The 16,737-nt window shown below is 54.0% G+C and overlaps 1 long non-coding RNA gene across 4 annotated transcripts; it reads right to left on the bottom strand.

Moving 5' to 3' along the window:
- Positions 1-2,582: 2,582 nt before the first annotated feature.
- Positions 2,583-9,072, bottom strand: LOC139826846 (uncharacterized). Of its 4 annotated transcripts, none has more exons than XR_011736971.1 (4): positions 8,508-9,072; positions 8,237-8,325; positions 7,037-7,317; positions 2,583-5,792 (listed from the first exon to the last, which is right to left on the bottom strand). It is a non-coding gene; the product is annotated as an uncharacterized lncRNA (long non-coding RNA). The 4 variants fall into 4 exon arrangements; XR_011736972.1 differs by lacking the exon at positions 2,583-5,792 and adding an exon at positions 6,230-6,568; XR_011736973.1 differs by lacking the exon at positions 2,583-5,792 and having other exon boundaries at positions 6,775-7,281; positions 8,508-9,061.
- Between the last annotated feature and the right edge of the window lie 7,665 nt (positions 9,073-16,737).

Raw genomic sequence — 16,737 nt, forward strand, 5'->3', positions numbered from 1 at the left:
TCTCCTCAGCTCTGCACACCCATCCAGTTGCGCCGCCCAGGCAAAGTCAGCTTCACCCTCTGCTCTACACCTCACCTGCAAACAACCAACTTTCAACTGACAACTGTCCAAAACCCACCGACAAACTCTCCAAATCTCAGCCTTTCGTTTGCAACTGCTGCCTCTAGTGCATCTCACAGACAAGCCTTCAAAATCCCCTCATCCTGCAATAACACTCCAGCACTGATCACCTGCGGGAACAACTACCACAATACCAGGCAAACACCAACCAGTTCTGGCACGGAAATATCACTTTCTCCTCAAGATTCCACCCTACACCAACTGCTGACAAACACACGCTGTCCTCACCAAAGCCAAACGCTGCAACAACCAGCGACAACTCAAATTTGCGTGGGCGGTGCAAAATTGCAGGGGTGAGCTAACGCAGAGCTGGGCTTGAAAGCTGCAGAGTGTGCACCCTGTGGTATAACGTGGCGAGCTACTGCCATTCTGCCTTCTCCCTGGGAGAAGCGCGTGAGCAGAGGCTGCTTCAAGGCACGATGGGAACGGTTTGGTTCTCCGGGCCTCTCAGGGCGAGAGCGATAAATGTGATCTGTGTCGTGGCGCAGGAACTTCCCGTACACTTGCTCCTCCATTCGGTCTCGGGTGCTGCAAGAGAGGGAGCGAGAGATTCAGGGCAAGATTGACAACCTCGGCGTCCCCGTCCCAGCCACGGGTCACCCAAACCTGCAGACATCCCGGGAGGCCCCCTAAGATTTACACTCCCTTATGCCCCACCCTTGAAGCCTGGACATCGCCAGAACCATAGAGCAAGTATTTCTTGAGGAGGCACCCAAAGGGTCCGTGTTCTCTTTCAGGCAGATGCTAGCGCAAGATTGCAAATCATCTCACAGCTACCAGGAAGGTAAAAAATAACGTCTTGAAATGGGAAAGGAACAGGTATTGTTTCTCTTCATCACCTCCCTCATTGCCACGTTATCAAGGTCTCCCGCAATGTTCCACAGGAAACTTGAAGCTTGGAATTCCTGGTATTCTGAACCTGGGCAAGAAAGGAAGAAAAGCATGAGACTGATCATAAAGAGGGTGGCTGCTCGTAACATGGAAAGAGCAGTAACAAGGTAAAAAGATATCACTTTTCCTTAGAGAGCTCTCAAAGCTGCCTGTTAAGGACAAGAAAAACAAACTTGTGACGGACCATTACTTAAAATGCAAGGCCCAGGAAGCGATCTAATGCACATTGAAACGCGGGCCACGAGACAGTGGAAGTGCCACGAGCTGAGACTGAAGGGACAGAGGATGAATTTCCAAAGAAGTTTAGGTTTCGATGTCAAAACGGAAAATTCTACGTCATTAAAATATAATGCAAAAGTCAGTGTAAAATCAAGTAAGGCAACGACTCCAAATGAACTCCCAGGCGCTTCAGTCACTCAGGAGATCAAAAATGCGGATCATTTCTCACCTGCCCACCTCCCAAACCCCAGCCTATGTCCCCTGCTTCCAGCTTACCTGAGCCCAGATTAAAGGAGGATTTCAGAGGCCATGCCAAGTTCTGCTGCTCCTCGTTCGGGTTGCCAGTCTTCCTCCTCGCTCTGGAATTGCAGGTCAACCGCCTTCCTGTTCTTCTTTGATTGACGCTGAGCTGCCGCGTTACCCGCTGCCGTCTGAGCGGATCTCGGGGAGCCTCTGGAACCGCCAGAGCGCTCCCCCCACCAACATTCTCTTGCCTTGTTTTCGGGGTTCCTCTTCACCAGCTGAGGCGCCCTCCCACCCCCCGCCGCCCTCTTACCTTTTTCTAGAGGTCTCTTGAGCCACCAGCAAGCTCCCCCGCACCTTCCCTCAGCGATCTTGGCCCGCCAGAGGCCTGCCCCTCGTCAGCCTCCTCCCCTTTTCCTGGGTGCTGCTTGAACCACTGGTGGGCTCCCCTCCACCATCCTCTCGTCCTTTGTAGGGGAGTCTCGTGACTCACCAGAGCGCTCTCCGCCGTTGCCTTGCTGGGGTTATTGACACCGCTTGACTTGCCAGAGCGCTCCCCCTCGCAGTTCTCTTGTTGGATTTCTTGGGACCTTTTGAACCATTGGAACAACGGGAATGCTGCCCCCCACTGTGACCTTGCCTTTCTTCAGTGCGATCTTGACGTGCTGGAGCACTTCCCCGCGCCGTCCTCTTGCCTTTTACTGGGGAGTCTCTTGAATATCCACAGCACTCCCCCCTGCCATCCTTTACCAGATTTTTTGACACTTCTTGACATCTCGGAGTGCTCTCACTCACCCTTGTCTTGCCTATTTTCAGGGCGCTCCTGTCCCGCTGGATGCTCCTCCCTGCTGTCCTATTGCCAGATTGAGAATTCTCGACCTGTCCCAGCGCTACCCCACCGTCCTTCTGCCTTCTACCTGGGAAGTCACTTGAAGAACTGGAGCACTCCCCCCTGCTGTCCTCTTGCCTTTCTTCACTGAGATTTTGGCCTGCCAGAGCACTCCTCCCTGTTGTCCTCTTACTGGATTTCTTGGGACCTCTTGACCCACTGGGTTTCTCCTCCTGCTGTCCTTTTGCCTTTCTTTAGTACAATCTCAGCCTGCTGGAGCGCTCCCCCTCGCCGTCCTCCTGCTGGATTTCTTGGAACCTCTTGACCCCTTAGGGCGTTCCCCCTGCCACCCTCTTGTGGTTTTTGGGGGAGTCTTGTGATCAACCAGGCCGTTTCCCCCCACCATCCTCTTCCCCTTTTCCTGGGTGCTTCTTGATCCACCAGAGTGCTCTCAATGCTGCCTGTTACCATCCTCTAACCATTCTCTTGCCTTTTTTGGTGGAGTCTTGTGACTCACCGGAGCGTTCTCCACCATTGTCTTGCTGGATTTGTTGACATCGCTTGACCTGCCGGAGCGCTCCCCCTCACAGTTCTCTTCCTGGATATCTTGGGACATTTTGAACCACTGGGGGGCTCCCACCCGCCATCCTCTTACCGCATTTATTGAGACGTCCTGATCTGCCAGAGCGTTCCCCCTCGCCGTCCTTTTGCTGGATTTCTTGGGATGCCTTAAACAACTGTGGGGCTCCCACCCACCATCCTCTAACCGCATTTATCGACATTTCCTGATCTGCTGGAGCGCTCCCCCTTGCCGTCCTCTTGCTGGATTTCTTGGGATCTCTTGGACCACTGGGGGGGCTCCCACCCGCCATCCTCTTACCGCATTTATTGAGACTTCCTGATCTGCTGGATTGCTCTCCCCCTGGCCTTCCTCTTGCACTTTTTTGGGGGAGTCTTCTTCACACATCCGAGCGCTCTCCCTCACCCTTGTCTTGCCTCTAGTCAGGGCGCTCTTCTCCCGCTGGAACGCTCCTCCCCGCCATCCTATTGCCAGACTGAGAATTCTTGACCTGCCGCAGTCCTGCCCCGCCATGCTCCTGCCTTCTGCCTGGGAAGTCACTTGAAGAACTGGAGCGCTCTCCCCCGCTGTCCTCTTGCCTTTCCTCAGTGGGATTTTGGCCTGCTAAAGAGCTCCTCCCTGTCGTCCTCCTGCTGGATTTCTTGGGACTTCTTGACCCATTAGGGCGTTCCCCCTGCCACCCTCTTGTGGTTTTTGGGGGAGTCTTGTGACCAACCAGGCCGTTTCCCCCCACCATCCTCTTCCCCTTTTCCTGGGTGCTTCTTGATCCACCAGAGTGCTCCCCTGCACCATTCTTTTGCCTTTTTTGGGAGAGTCTTGTGACTCGCCGGAGAGTTCTCCACCATTGTCTTGCTGGATTTCTTGACATCGCTTGACCTGCCGGAGCGCTCCCCCTCGCAGTTCTCTTGCTGGATTTCTTGGGACGTCTTAAACAACTGAGGGGCTCACACCCACCATCCTCTAACTGCATTTATCGAGATTTCCTGATCTGCCGGAGCGCTCGCCCCTGCTGTCCTCTTGCTGGGTTTCTTGGGACCTCTTGACCCACACGAGCTCTCCTCCCCACCGTCTTCTTGCCGGACTTATTGAGACTTCTTGACCCGCCAGAGTGTTCCCCCTCATCATCCTCCTGCCTTTTTCTGGGGATTCTCTTCAACAACTGAAGAGCTCCCCCGCACTGTCCTCTTCCCTTTTTTCTGGGTGATTCGTGAATCACCGGTGAGCTTCTCCTTACCACCCTCTTGGGCTTTTTTCAGAGCAACCTTGACCCATCAGAGCACCCCCTCACCGTCCTCTTGCCAGATGTACTGAGGGTTCTTCATCTGCCACAGCGCTCCCCCACGCCGTCCTCTTGCTGGATTTCCTGGAACCTTGTGAACCACTGAGGGGCTCCCACCCACCATCCTTTTACCGCATTTATTGAGACGTCCTGATCTGCCAGAGCGCTCCCCCTTGCCGTCCTCTTGCTGGATTTCTTGGGATCTCTTGGACCACTGAGGGGGCTCCCACCCGCGATCCTCTTACCGCATTTATCGAGACTTCCTGATCTGCTGGAGCGCTCCCCCTCGCCGTCCTCTTGTTGGATTTCTTGGGTCCTCTTGACCCATTAGGGCGTTCCCCCTGCCACCCTCTTGTGTTTTCTGGGGGAGTCTTGTGACCAACCAGAGTGCTCCCCCCCACCATCTTCTTCCCCTTTTCCTGGGTGCTTCTTGATCCACCAGAGTGCTCCCCTGCACCATTCTCTTGCCTTTTTTGGGGGGAATCTTGTGATTCACCGGAGCGTTTTCCACCATTGTCTTGCTGGATTTCTTGACACCGCTTGACCTGTTGGAGCGCTCTCCCTCACAGTTCTCTTGCTGGATATCTTGGGACCTCTTGAACCACTGGGGAGCTCCCACCTGCCACCTTCTTACCACATTTATTGAGACTTCCTGATCTGCTGGATTGCTCTCCCCACCGGCCTTCCTCTTGCACTTTTTGGGGGAGTCTTCTTGACACGTCCGAGTGCTCTCCCTCACCCTCGTCTTGCCTCTAGTCAGGGCGCTCTTCTCCCGCTGGAACGCTCCTCCCCGCCATCCTATTGCCAGACTGAGAATTCTTGACCTGCCGCAGTCCTGCCCCGCCATGCTCCTGCCTTCTGCCTGGGAAGTCACTTGAAGAACTGGAGCGCTCTCCCCCGCTCTCCTCTTGCCTTTCCTCAGTGGGATTTTGGCCTGCTAAAGAGCTCCTCCCTGTCGTCCTCTTGCTGGATTTCTCGGTACCTCTTGACCCACTGGGTCTCTCCTCCTGCCGTCCTTTTGCCTTTCCTTAGTACATTCTTGGTCTGCTGGAGTGCTCCCCCCCACCATCCTCTTGCTGGATTTCTCGGGACCCCTTGTCCCATATAGGACATTCCCCCCCACCACCATCCTGGTGTGTTTTTTAGGAGAGTCTTGTGATCGACCAGAGCGCTCCCCCCTTGACATCCTCTTCCCCTTTTTCTGGGTGACTTTTGAACCACTGGTGAACTCTCCCCCATCATCCTCTTGCCACATATATTGAGACTTGTTGATCCGCCAGAGCGCTTCCCCCCCTGTCCTCTTGCCAGATTTACTGATACCTCTTGTCCTGTCAGAGCGCTCCCTCTCGCAGTCCTCTTTGTTCAGTTTGTAAGGTAGGAGGGGGGATCTCTGATTACAGAAAGGTCCCTTTGTTCTAGGAGACATTCCCGTGCTCCATGCTTCAGGTTGCCCATCTTCCCTCTCATTTTCAATATGCAAGTCCATCACCGTCCTCCTCTTCTTTCTTGATCCCTCGACTCCCGGATGAACTCAAATCCTCTTTCTTGATCACTCTTTCTCGTAAGTTCACAACCTTACTTTCCTTTCTTGCTTTCGCCTTTGTGAGCTGCTCCACCCAAACCGAAATGCCCTGAAGACAGAAATACACCCACCCCAAGCCCGTACAGTCACATAGGGGGTGAGTCCGCTCGCTGACGCATCCCCACATCCCACAGCAAGCCCACCTTGCCTTGGCCCCGGCCCCCCGCACAGGCCTTCCCACCAACCCAGCCCCTCCGTAGCAGCACAGTTTCCCAGCATGCACCCCACAAAGACTTTCTTTGCCAGTCACCCCTGGCACTTACAGCAACACACCACATCAGCATCAAGAGCCCTGGGAGTGGAGAGCTGGCCAGGCCCTCACCCCGGCAGGATCCTCTTCCCCCTCCTTTAGCTGATGGCAGACAGACAAGACACCTCCCAAGAGGTGTCCAGCCCTCTCTCTCAACCACTCATGAGTACAAAAGCCCAGCCTCTACTCACCCACCCCGCCTCCCAAAACCCCACCAGCAGCCCCTGGTCCCAGCTGAACAGCAGCCAGTGCTGAAGATCTGGCTCGTGTTGTCGGACACAACCTTCCCATGGATGTCTGGGCCCCTGAGCAGTTTCCAGGGGTGGGAGGGCGCAGTCCTGATTACAGGGAGGTCCCTGTCCCAAGGGGGACATTTTCTTCCTCCTCACTCCTGACTCGCAGCTCCATCACCTTCCTCCTCTTCTTTCTTGATCCCTCCTGACTCGCAGGTCTACCACCGTCATCTTCTTTCTTGATCCCTGTTGACTTGCAGATGCACTCCAATCCTCTTTCTTGATCGCTCTTCCTCGTAGGTTCACCACCTTCCTCTTCCTTCTTGCTTTCGCCTTTGCGAGCTGCTCCACCCGAACAGAGATGCACAGAAAACAAAAATATACCCACCCCAGGCCCGTACAGTCACACGAGGGGGCGAGTCCGGTCGCTGACGCATCCCCACACCCCACCACAAGGCCACCTTGCCTTGGCCCCGGCCCCCCGCACAGGCCTTCCCACCAACCCAGCCCCTCCGTAGCAGCACAGTTTCCCAGCATGCACCCCACAAAGACTTTCTTTGCCAGTCACCCCTGGCACTTACAGCAACACACCACACCAGCATCAAGAGCCCTGGGAGTGGAGAGCTGGCCAGGCCCTCACCCCGGCAGGATCCTCTTCCCCCTCCTTTACCTGCTGGCAGACAGACACCTCCCAAGGGATGACCACCCTGCTCCCTTAACTGCTCCCAAGTCCAAGAGCCCAGCCCCTGCTCACCACCCCCACCTCCCAAAACACAGCCAACAGCCCCTGCTCCCATTTTGCCACTTTACCCCCGAGCACGGTGTCTAGGGGTGGGAGGGGGACGCACTAATCACAGATCGTTCCCTGTGCTTAAGGATACATTCTCCTTCTCGCTGGCTCAGGCTGCCCATCTTCCTCCTCACTCTTGACTCGTAGCTCCATCACCTTTCTCCTCTTTTGTCCCCTCCTGACTCACAGGTCCACCACTGTCATCTTCTTTCTTGACTCTGCTTGACTCACAGGTGCGCTCCAATCCTCTTTCGTGATCGCTCTTCTGTGTCAGTACACGGAAGACCGGGCACATGAGAAACTGCAAGAGTCAACAGCATGAGAACAAGCATTAGTGGAAAAATACAAGAACAAAGGACTGTATGCTATGTGATACATCAAGGACAGAGGAGTTGATACAGGATTGATGCATCAAGGACAGAGGGACAGCTTGTGATAGACAAAAAAGGTGTTTATGGCAGTGACTTTGGTGGGAACACAAAACACATCACTTATGTAATGACTAACTTAGCTAATCAACAAATGCTTGAGCAAGTATCATAGCGAGTATAAACACAAGCCTGAATTTGTAATAAACATCTCTCATTGCACCTTAAAAGAGAGTCCGTACCGCATTCGCTACAAATGGCGCCCTGGAACAGGGACTTTCAGTGTGCCTATAAAGGCAGTAGCCGCTCTGGTAGCGAAGCCCAATCGAACCAGGAAACAGGACCGGGAACCAGGACAGTGCGCGCCCACCACCAACGAAAGGTGAGCGATTGGGAACCATGGGAGGGAAGCTATCCCTTAAGCAAAGACAAACCCTGGATGTCCTTCAACATGCGCTACAAACGCAAAATCAGGATGTATCAGGGGTCTGATTGGTGAGTTTATTACAATGGATTGCTAATCATGTGCTAGACTTTCCTACAACTGGTACATTTCAGTTGGAGACATGGCACAAAGATGAATGAGAATTATATGAACAGGTAACGACTGGAGATAAAGCTGCTTGCAAATATTCATCTACTTGGGGAAAAATTATGACTACTAAGATACAGGATACAGGACTGATACATCAGGGACAGAGGGACAGCTTACTATAGAAAAAAATGCGTATATGGCAGTTACTTCGCTCATGTAATGTCTAACTTAGCTAAAGAGCAAATGCTTGAGCAAGCATCATAGCGAGTATAAATGCAAACCTGAGTTTGTAATAAATGTCTCTCATGGCACCTTACCGTGAGTCCACGCCAGATTCGCTACACTCTTCCTCATAGGTTCACCACCTTCCTCTCCTTCCTTGCTTTTCCTTTGCACGCTGCTCCACCTGAAGAGAAACACACAGAGGACTGAGCTACACCAGCCCAAGGGCACTACAATCAGACAGGGGCTGAGTCTGGGGGCTGACACCTCCCCACACCCCACAACGAGCCCACCTTGCCTTGGCCCCGGCCCCTCGCACATGCCTTAGAGATATCATAGCTCAGTACAAATCCCCACAGTCCTCACCTGCTGTTGGGTGCTTGCGGAGGGTCACACTCCCTGTGCCCCAGGGCACTGGCCCTACACGGCCAAGCTCGGCAGCGGGACTGTCTGGAGCTGCCGCTGGCTGGTTCTCCAGCTTTAGGGTCACCCGCAGAAGCCCGCTCTCCTCAGCTCTGCACACCCATCCAGTTGCGCCGCCCAGGCAAAGTCAGCTTCACCCTCTGCTCTACACCTCACCTGCAAACAACCAACTCTTCAACTGACAACTGTCCAAAACCCACCGACAAACTCTCCACACCTCAGCCTTTCGTTTGCAACTGCTGCCTCTAGTGCATCTCACAGACAAGCCTTCAAAATCCCCTCATCCTGCAATAACACTCCAGCACTGATCACCTGTGGGAACAACTACCACAATACCATGCAAACACCAACCAGTTCTGGCACGGAAATATCACTTTCTCCTCAAGATTCCACCCTACACCAACTGCTGACAAACACACGCTGTCCTCACCAAAGCCAAACGCTGCAACAACCAGCGACAACTCAAATTTGCGTGGGCGGTGCAAAATTGCAGGGGTGAGCTAACGCAGAGCTGGGCTTGAAAGCTGCAGAGTGTGCACCCTGTGGTATAACGTGGCGAGCTACTGCCATTCTGCCTTCTCCCTGGGAGAAGCGCGTGAGCAGAGGCTGCTTCAAGGCACGATGGGAACGGTTTGGTTCTCCGGGTCTCTCAGGGCGAGAGCGATAAATGTGATCTGTGGCGTGGCGCAGGAACTTCCCGTACACTTGCTCCTCCATTCGGTCTCGGGTGCTGCAAGAGAGGGAGCGAGAGATTCAGGGCAAGATTGACAACCTCGGCGTCCCCGTCCCAGCCACGGGTCACCCAAACCTGCAGACATCCCGGGAGGCCCCCTAAGATTTACACTCCCCTATGCCCCACCCTTGAAGCCTGGACATCGCCAGAACCATAGAGCAAGTATTTCTTGAGGAGGCACCCAAAGGGTCCGTGTTCTCTTTCAGGCAGATGCTAGCGCAAGATTGCAAATCATCTCACAGCTACCAGGAAGGTAAAAAATAACGTCTTGAAACGGGAAAGGAACAGGTATTGTTTCTCTTCATCACCTCCCTCATTGCCACGTTATCAAGGTCTCCCGCAATGTTCCACAGGAAACTTGAAGCTTGGAATTCCTGGTATTCTGAACCTGGGCAAGAAAGGAAGAAAAGCATGAGACTGATCATAAAGAGGGTGGCTGCTCGTAACATGGAAAGAGCAGTAACAAGGTAAAAAGATATCACTTTTCCTTAGAGAGCTCTCAAAGCTGCCTGTTAAGGACAAGAAAAACAAACTTGTGACGGACCATTACTTAAAATCCAAGGCCCAGGAAGCGATCTAATGTACATTGAAACGCGGGCCACGAGACAGTGGAAGTGCCACGAGCTGAGACTGAAGGGACAGAGGATGAATTTCCAAAGAAGTTTAGGTTTCGATGTCAAAACGGAAAATTCTACGTCATTAAAATATAATGCAAAAGTCAGTGTAAAATCAAGTAAGGCAACGACTCCAAATGAACTCCCAGGCGCTTCAGTCACTCAGCAGATCAAAAATGCGGATCATTTCTCACCTGCCCACCTCCCAAACCCCAGCCTATGTCCCCTGCTTCCAGCTTACCTGAGCCCAGATTAAAGGAGGATTTCAGAGGCCATGCCAAGTTCTGCTGCTCCTCGTTCGGGTTGCCAGTCTTCCTCCTCGCTCTGGAATTGCAGGTCAACCGCCTTCCTGTTCTTCTTTGATGGACGCTGAGCTGCCGCGTTACCCGCTGCCGTCTGAGCGGATCTCGGGGAGCCTCTGGAACCGCCAGAGCGCTCCCCCCACCAACATTCTCTTGCCTTGTTTTCCGGGTTCCTCTTCACCAGCTGAGGCGCCCTCCCACCCCCCGCCGCCCTCTTACCTTTTTCTAGAGGTCTCTTGAGCCACCAGCAAGCTCCCCCGCACCTTCCCTCAGCGATCTTGGCCCGCCAGAGGCCTGCCCCTCGTCAGCCTCCTCCCCTTTTCCTGGGTGCTGCTTGAACCACTGGTGGGCTCCCCTCCACCATCCTCTCGTCCTTTGTAGGGGAGTCTCGTGACTCACCAGAGCGCTCTCCGCCGTTGCCTTGCTGGGGTTATTGACACCGCTTGACTTGCCAGAGCGCTCCCCCTCGCAGTTCTCTTGTTGGATTTCTTGGGACCTTTTGAACCATTGGAACAACGGGAATGCTCCCCCCCACTGTGACCTTGCCTTTCTTCAGTGCCATCTTGACGTGCTGGAGCACTTCCCCGCGCCGTCCTCTTGCCTTTTACTGGGGAGTCTCTTGAATATCCACAGCACTCCCCCCTGCCATCCTTTACCAGATTTTTTGACACTTCTTGACATCTCGGAGTGCTCTCACTCACCCTTGTCTTGCCTATTTTCAGGGCGCTCCTGTCCCGCTGGATGCTCCTCCCTGCTGTCCTATTGCCAGATTGAGAATTCTCGACCTGTCCCAGCGCTACCCCACCGTCCTTCTGCCTTCTACCTGGGAAGTCACTTGAAGAACTGGAGCACTCCCCCCTGCTGTCCTCTTGCCTTTCTTCACTGAGATTTTGGCCTGCCAGAGCACTCCTCCCTGTTGTCCTCTCACTGGATTTCTTGGGACCTCTTGACCCACTGGGTTTCTCCTCCTGCTGTCCTTTTGCCTTTCTTTAGTACAATCTCAGCCTGCTGGAGCGCTCCCCCTCGCCGTCCTCCTGCTGGATTTCTTGGAACCTCTTGACCCCTTAGGGCGTTCCCCCTGCCACCCTCTTGTGGTTTTTGGGGGAGTCTTGTGATCAACCAGGCCGTTTCCCCCCACCATCCTCTTCCCCTTTTCCTGGGTGCTTCTTGATCCACCAGAGTGCTCTCAAAGCTGCCTGTTACCATCCTCTAACCATTCTCTTGCCTTTTTTGGTGGAGTCTTGTGACTCACCGGAGCGTTCTCCACCATTGTCTTGCTGGATTTGTTGACATCGCTTGACCTGCCGGAGCGCTCCCCCTCACAGTTCTCTTCCTGGATATCTTGGGACATTTTGAACCACTGCGGGGGCTCCCACCCGCCATCCTCTTACCGCATTTATTGAGACGTCCTGATCTGCCAGAGCGTTCCCCCTCGCCGTCCTTTTGCTGGATTTCTTGGGATGCCTTAAACAACTGTGGGGCTCCCACCCACCATCCTCTAACCGCATTTATCGAGATTTCCTGATCTGCTGGTGCGCTCCCCCTTGCCGTTCTCTTGCTGGATTTCTTGGGATCTCTTGGACCACTGGGGGGGCTCCCACCCGCCATCCTCTTACCGCATTTATTGAGACTTCCTGATCTGCTGGATTGCTCTCCCCCTGGCCTTCCTCTTGCACTTTTTTGGGGGAGTCTTCTTCACACATCCGAGCGCTCTCCCTCACCCTTGTCTTGCCTCTAGTCACGGCGCTCTTCTCCCGCTGGAACGCTCCTCCCCGCCATCCTATTGCCAGACTGAGAATTCTTGACCTGCCGCAGTCCTGCCCCGCCATGCTCCTGCCTTCTGCCTGGGAAGTCACTTGAAGAACTGGAGCGCTCTCCCCCGCTGTCCTCTTGCCTTTCCTCAGTGGGATTTTGGCCTGCTAAAGAGCTCCTCCCTGTCGTCCTCTTGCTGGATTTCTTGGGACTTCTTGACCCATTAGGGCGTTCCCCCTGCCACCCTCTTGTGGTTTTTGGGGGAGTCTTGTGACCAACCAGGCCGTTTCCCCCCACCATCCTCTTCCCCTTTTCCTGGGTGCTTCTTGATCCACCAGAGTGCTCCCCTGCACCATTCTTTTGCCTTTTTTGGGAGAGTCTTGTGACTCGCCGGAGAGTTCTCCACCATTGTCTTGCTGGATTTCTTGACATCGCTTGACCTGCCGGAGCGCTCCCCCTCGCAGTTCTCTTGCTGGATTTCTTGGGACGTCTTAAACAACTGAGGGGCTCACACCCACCATCCTCTAACTGCATTTATCGAGATTTCCTGATCTGCCGGAGCGCTCGCCCCTGCTGTCCTCTTGCTGGGTTTCTTGGGACCTCTTGACCCACACGAGCTCTCCTCCCCACCGTCTTCTTGCCGGACTTATTGAGACTTCTTGACCCGCCAGAGTGTTCCCCCTCATCATCCTCCTGCCTTTTTCTGGGGATTCTCTTCAACAACTGAAGAGCTCCCCCGCACTGTCCTCTTCCCTTTTTTCTGGGTGATTCGTGAATCACCGGTGAGCTTCTCCTTACCACCCTCTTGGGCTTTTTTCAGAGCAACCTTGACCCATCAGAGCACCCCCTCACCGTCCTCTTGCCAGATGTACTGAGGGTTCTTCATCTGCCACAGCGCTCCCCCACGCCGTCCTCTTGCTGGATTTCCTGGAACCTTGTGAACCACTGGGGGGCTCCCACCCACCATCCTTTTACCGCATTTATTGAGACGTCCTGATCTGCCAGAGCGCTCCCCCTTGCCGTCCTCTTGCTGGATTTCTTGGGATCTCTTGGACCACTGGGGGGGCTCCCACCCGCCATCCTCTTACCGCATTTATCGAGACTTCCTGATCTGTTGGAGCGCTCCCCCTCGCCGTCCTCTTGCTGGATTTCTTGGGTCCTCTTGACCCATTAGGGCGTTCCCCCTGCCACCCTCTTGTGTTTTCTGGGGGAGTCTTGTGACCAACCAGAGTGCTCCCCCCCACCATCTTCTTCCCCTTTTCCTGAGTGCTTCTTGATCCACCAGAGTGCTCCCCTGCACCATTCTCTTGCCTTTTTTTGGGGGAATCTTGTGACTCACCGGAGCGTTTCCCACCATTGTCTTGCTGGATTTCTTGACACCGCTTGACCTGTTGGAGCGCTCTCCCTCACAGTTCTCTTGCTGGATATCTTGGGACCTCTTGAACCACTGGGGAGCTCCCACCTGCCACCTTCTTACCGCATTTATTGAGACTTCCTGATCTGCTGGATTGCTCTCCCCACCGGCCTTCCTCTTGCACTTTTTGGGGGAGTCTTCTTGACACGTCCGAGTGCTCTCCCTCACCCTTGTCTTGCCTCTAGTCAGGGCGCTCTTCTCCCGCTGGAACGCTCCTCCCCGCCATCCTATTGCCAGACTGAGAATTCTTGACCTGCCGCAGTCCTGCCCCGCCATGCTCCTGCCTTCTGCCTGGGAAGTCACTTGAAGAACTGGAGCGCTCTCCCCCGCTGTCCTCTTGCCTTTCCTCAGTGGGATTTTGGCCTGCTAAAGAGCTCCTCCCTGTCGTCCTCTTGCTGGATTTCTCGGTACCTCTTGACCCACTGGGTCTCTCCTCCTGCCGTCCTTTTGCCTTTCCTTAGTACATTCTTGGTCTGCTGGAGTGCTCCCCCCCACCATCCTCTTGCTGGATTTCTCGGGACCCCTTGTCCCATATAGGACATTCCCCCCCACCACCATCCTGGTGTGTTTTTTAGGAGAGTCTTGTGATCGACCAGAGCGCTCCCCCCTTGACATCCTCTTCCCCTTTTTCTGGGTGACTTTTGAACCACTGGTGAACTCTCCCCCATCATCCTCTTGCCACATATATTGAGACTTGTTGATCCGCCAGAGCGCTTCCCCCACTGTCCTCTTGCCAGATTTACTGATACCTCTTGTCCTGTCAGAGCGCTCCCTCTCGCAGTCCTCTTTGTTCAGTTTGTAGGGTAGGAGGGGGGATCTCTGATTACAGAAAGGTCCCTTTGTTCTAGGAGACATTCCCTTGCTCCATGCTTCAGGTTGCCCATCTTCCCTCTCATTTTCAATATGCACGTCCATCACCTTCCTCCTCTTCTTTCTTGATCCCTCGACTCCCGCATGAACTCAAATCCTCTTTCTTGATCACTCTTTCTCGTAAGTTCACAACCTTACTTTCCTTTCTTGCTTTCGCCTTTGTGAGCTGCTCCACCCAAACCGAAATGCCCTGAAGACAGAAATACACCCACCCCAAGCCCGTACAGTCACATAGGGGGTGAGTCCGCTCGCTGACGCATCCCCACATCCCACAGCAAGCCCACCTTGCCTTGGCCCCGGCCCCCCGCACAGGCCTTCCCACCAACCCAGCCCCTCCGGAGCAGCACAGTTTCCCAGCATGCACCCCACAAAGACTTTCTTTGCCAGTCACCCCTGGCACTTACAGCAACACACCACATCAGCATCAAGAGCCCTGGGAGTGGAGAGCTGGCCAGGCCCTCACCCCGGCAGGATCCTCTTCCCCCTCCTTTAGCTGATGGCAGACAGACAAGACACCTCCCAAGAGGTGTCCAGCCCTCTCTCTCAACCACTCAGGAGTACAAAAGCCCAGCCTCTACTCACCCACCCCGCCTCCCAAAACCCCACCAGCAGCCCCTGGTCCCAGCTGAACAGCAGCCAGTGCTGAAGATCTGGCTCGTGTTGTCGGACACAACCTTCCCATGGATGTCTGGGCCCCTGAGCACTTTCCAGGGGTGGGAGGGCGCAGTCCTGATTACAGGGAGGTCCCTGTCCCAAGGGGGACATTTTCTTCCTCCTCACTCCTGACTCGCAGCTCCATCACCTTCCTCCTCTTCTTTCTTGATCCCTCCTGACTCGCAGCTCTACCACCGTCATCTTCTTTCTTGATCCCTGTTGACTTGCAGATGCACTCCAATCCTCTTTCTTGATCGCTCTTCCTCGTAGGTTCACCACCTTCCTCTTCTTTCTTGCTTTCGCCTTTGCGAGCTGCTCCACCCGAACAGAGATGCACAGAAAACAAAAATATACCCACCCCAGGCCCGTACAGTCACACGAGGGGGCGAGTCCGGTCGCTGACGCATCCCCACACCCCACCACAAGGCCACCTTGCCTTGGCCCCGGCCCCCCGCACAGGCCTTCCCACCAACCCAGCCCCTCCGTAGCAGCACAGTTTCCCAGCATGCACCCCACAAAGACTTTCTTTGCCAGTCACCCCTGGCACTTACAGCAACACACCACACCAGCATCAAGAGCCCTGGGAGTGGAGAGCTGGCCAGGCCCTCACCCCGGCAGGATCCTCTTCCCCCTCCTTTACCTGCTGGCAGACAGACACCTCCCAAGGGATGACCACCCTGCTCCCTTAACTGCTCCCAAGTCCAAGAGCCCAGCCCCTGCTCACCACCCCCACCTCCCAAAACACAGCCAACAGCCCCTGCTCCCATTTTACCACTTTACCCCCGAGCACGGTTTCTAGGGGTGGGAGGGGGACGCACTAATCACAGATCGTTCCCTGTGCTTAAGGATACATTCTCCTTCTCGCTGGCTCAGCCTGCCCATCTTCCTCCTCACTCTTGACTCGTAGCTCCATCACCTTTCTCCTCTTTTGTCCCCTCCTCACTCACAGGTCCACCACTGTCATCTTCTTTCTTGACTCTGCTTGACTCACAGGTGCGCTCCAATCCTCTTTCGTGATCGCTCTTCTGTGTCAGTACACGGAAGACCGGGCACATGAGAAACTGCAAGAGTCAACAGCATGAGAACAAGCATTAGTGGAAAAATACAAGAACAAAGGACTGTATGCTATGTGATACATCAAGGACAGAGGAGTTGATACAGGATTGATGCATCAAGGACAGAGGGACAGCTTGTGATAGACAAAAAAGGTGTTGATGGCAGTGACTTTAGTGGGAACACAAAACACATCACTTATGTAATGACTAACTTAGCTAATCAACAAATGCTTGAGCAAGTATCATAGCGAGTATAAACGCAAGCCTGAATTTGTAATAAACATCTCTCATTGCATCTTAAAAGAGAGTCCGTACCGCATTCGCTACAAATGGCGCCCTGGAACAGGGACTTTCAGCGTGCCTATAAAGGCAGTAGCCGCTCTGGTAGCGAAGCCCAATCGAACCAGGAAACAGGACCGGGAACCAGGACAGTGCGCGCCCACCACCAACGAAAGGTGAGCGATTGGGAACCATGGGAGGGAAGTTATCCCTTAAGCAAAGACAAACCCTGGATGTCCTTCAACATGCGCTACAAACGCAAAATCAGGATGTATCAGGGGTCTGATTGGTGAGTTTATTAGAATGGATTGCTAATCAAGTGCTAGACTTTCCTACAACTGGTACATTTCAGTTGGAGACATGGCACAAAGATGAATGAGAATTATATGAACAGGTAACGACTGGAGATAAAGCTGCTTGCAAATATTCATCTACTTGGGGAAAAATTATGACTACTAAGATACAGGATACAGGACTGATACATCAGGGACAGAGGGACA

This window comes from Patagioenas fasciata, unplaced genomic scaffold (genome assembly GCF_037038585.1).
Source record: "Patagioenas fasciata isolate bPatFas1 unplaced genomic scaffold, bPatFas1.hap1 Unplaced_300, whole genome shotgun sequence".
NCBI classification, from domain to species: Eukaryota; Metazoa; Chordata; class Aves; order Columbiformes; family Columbidae; genus Patagioenas; species Patagioenas fasciata.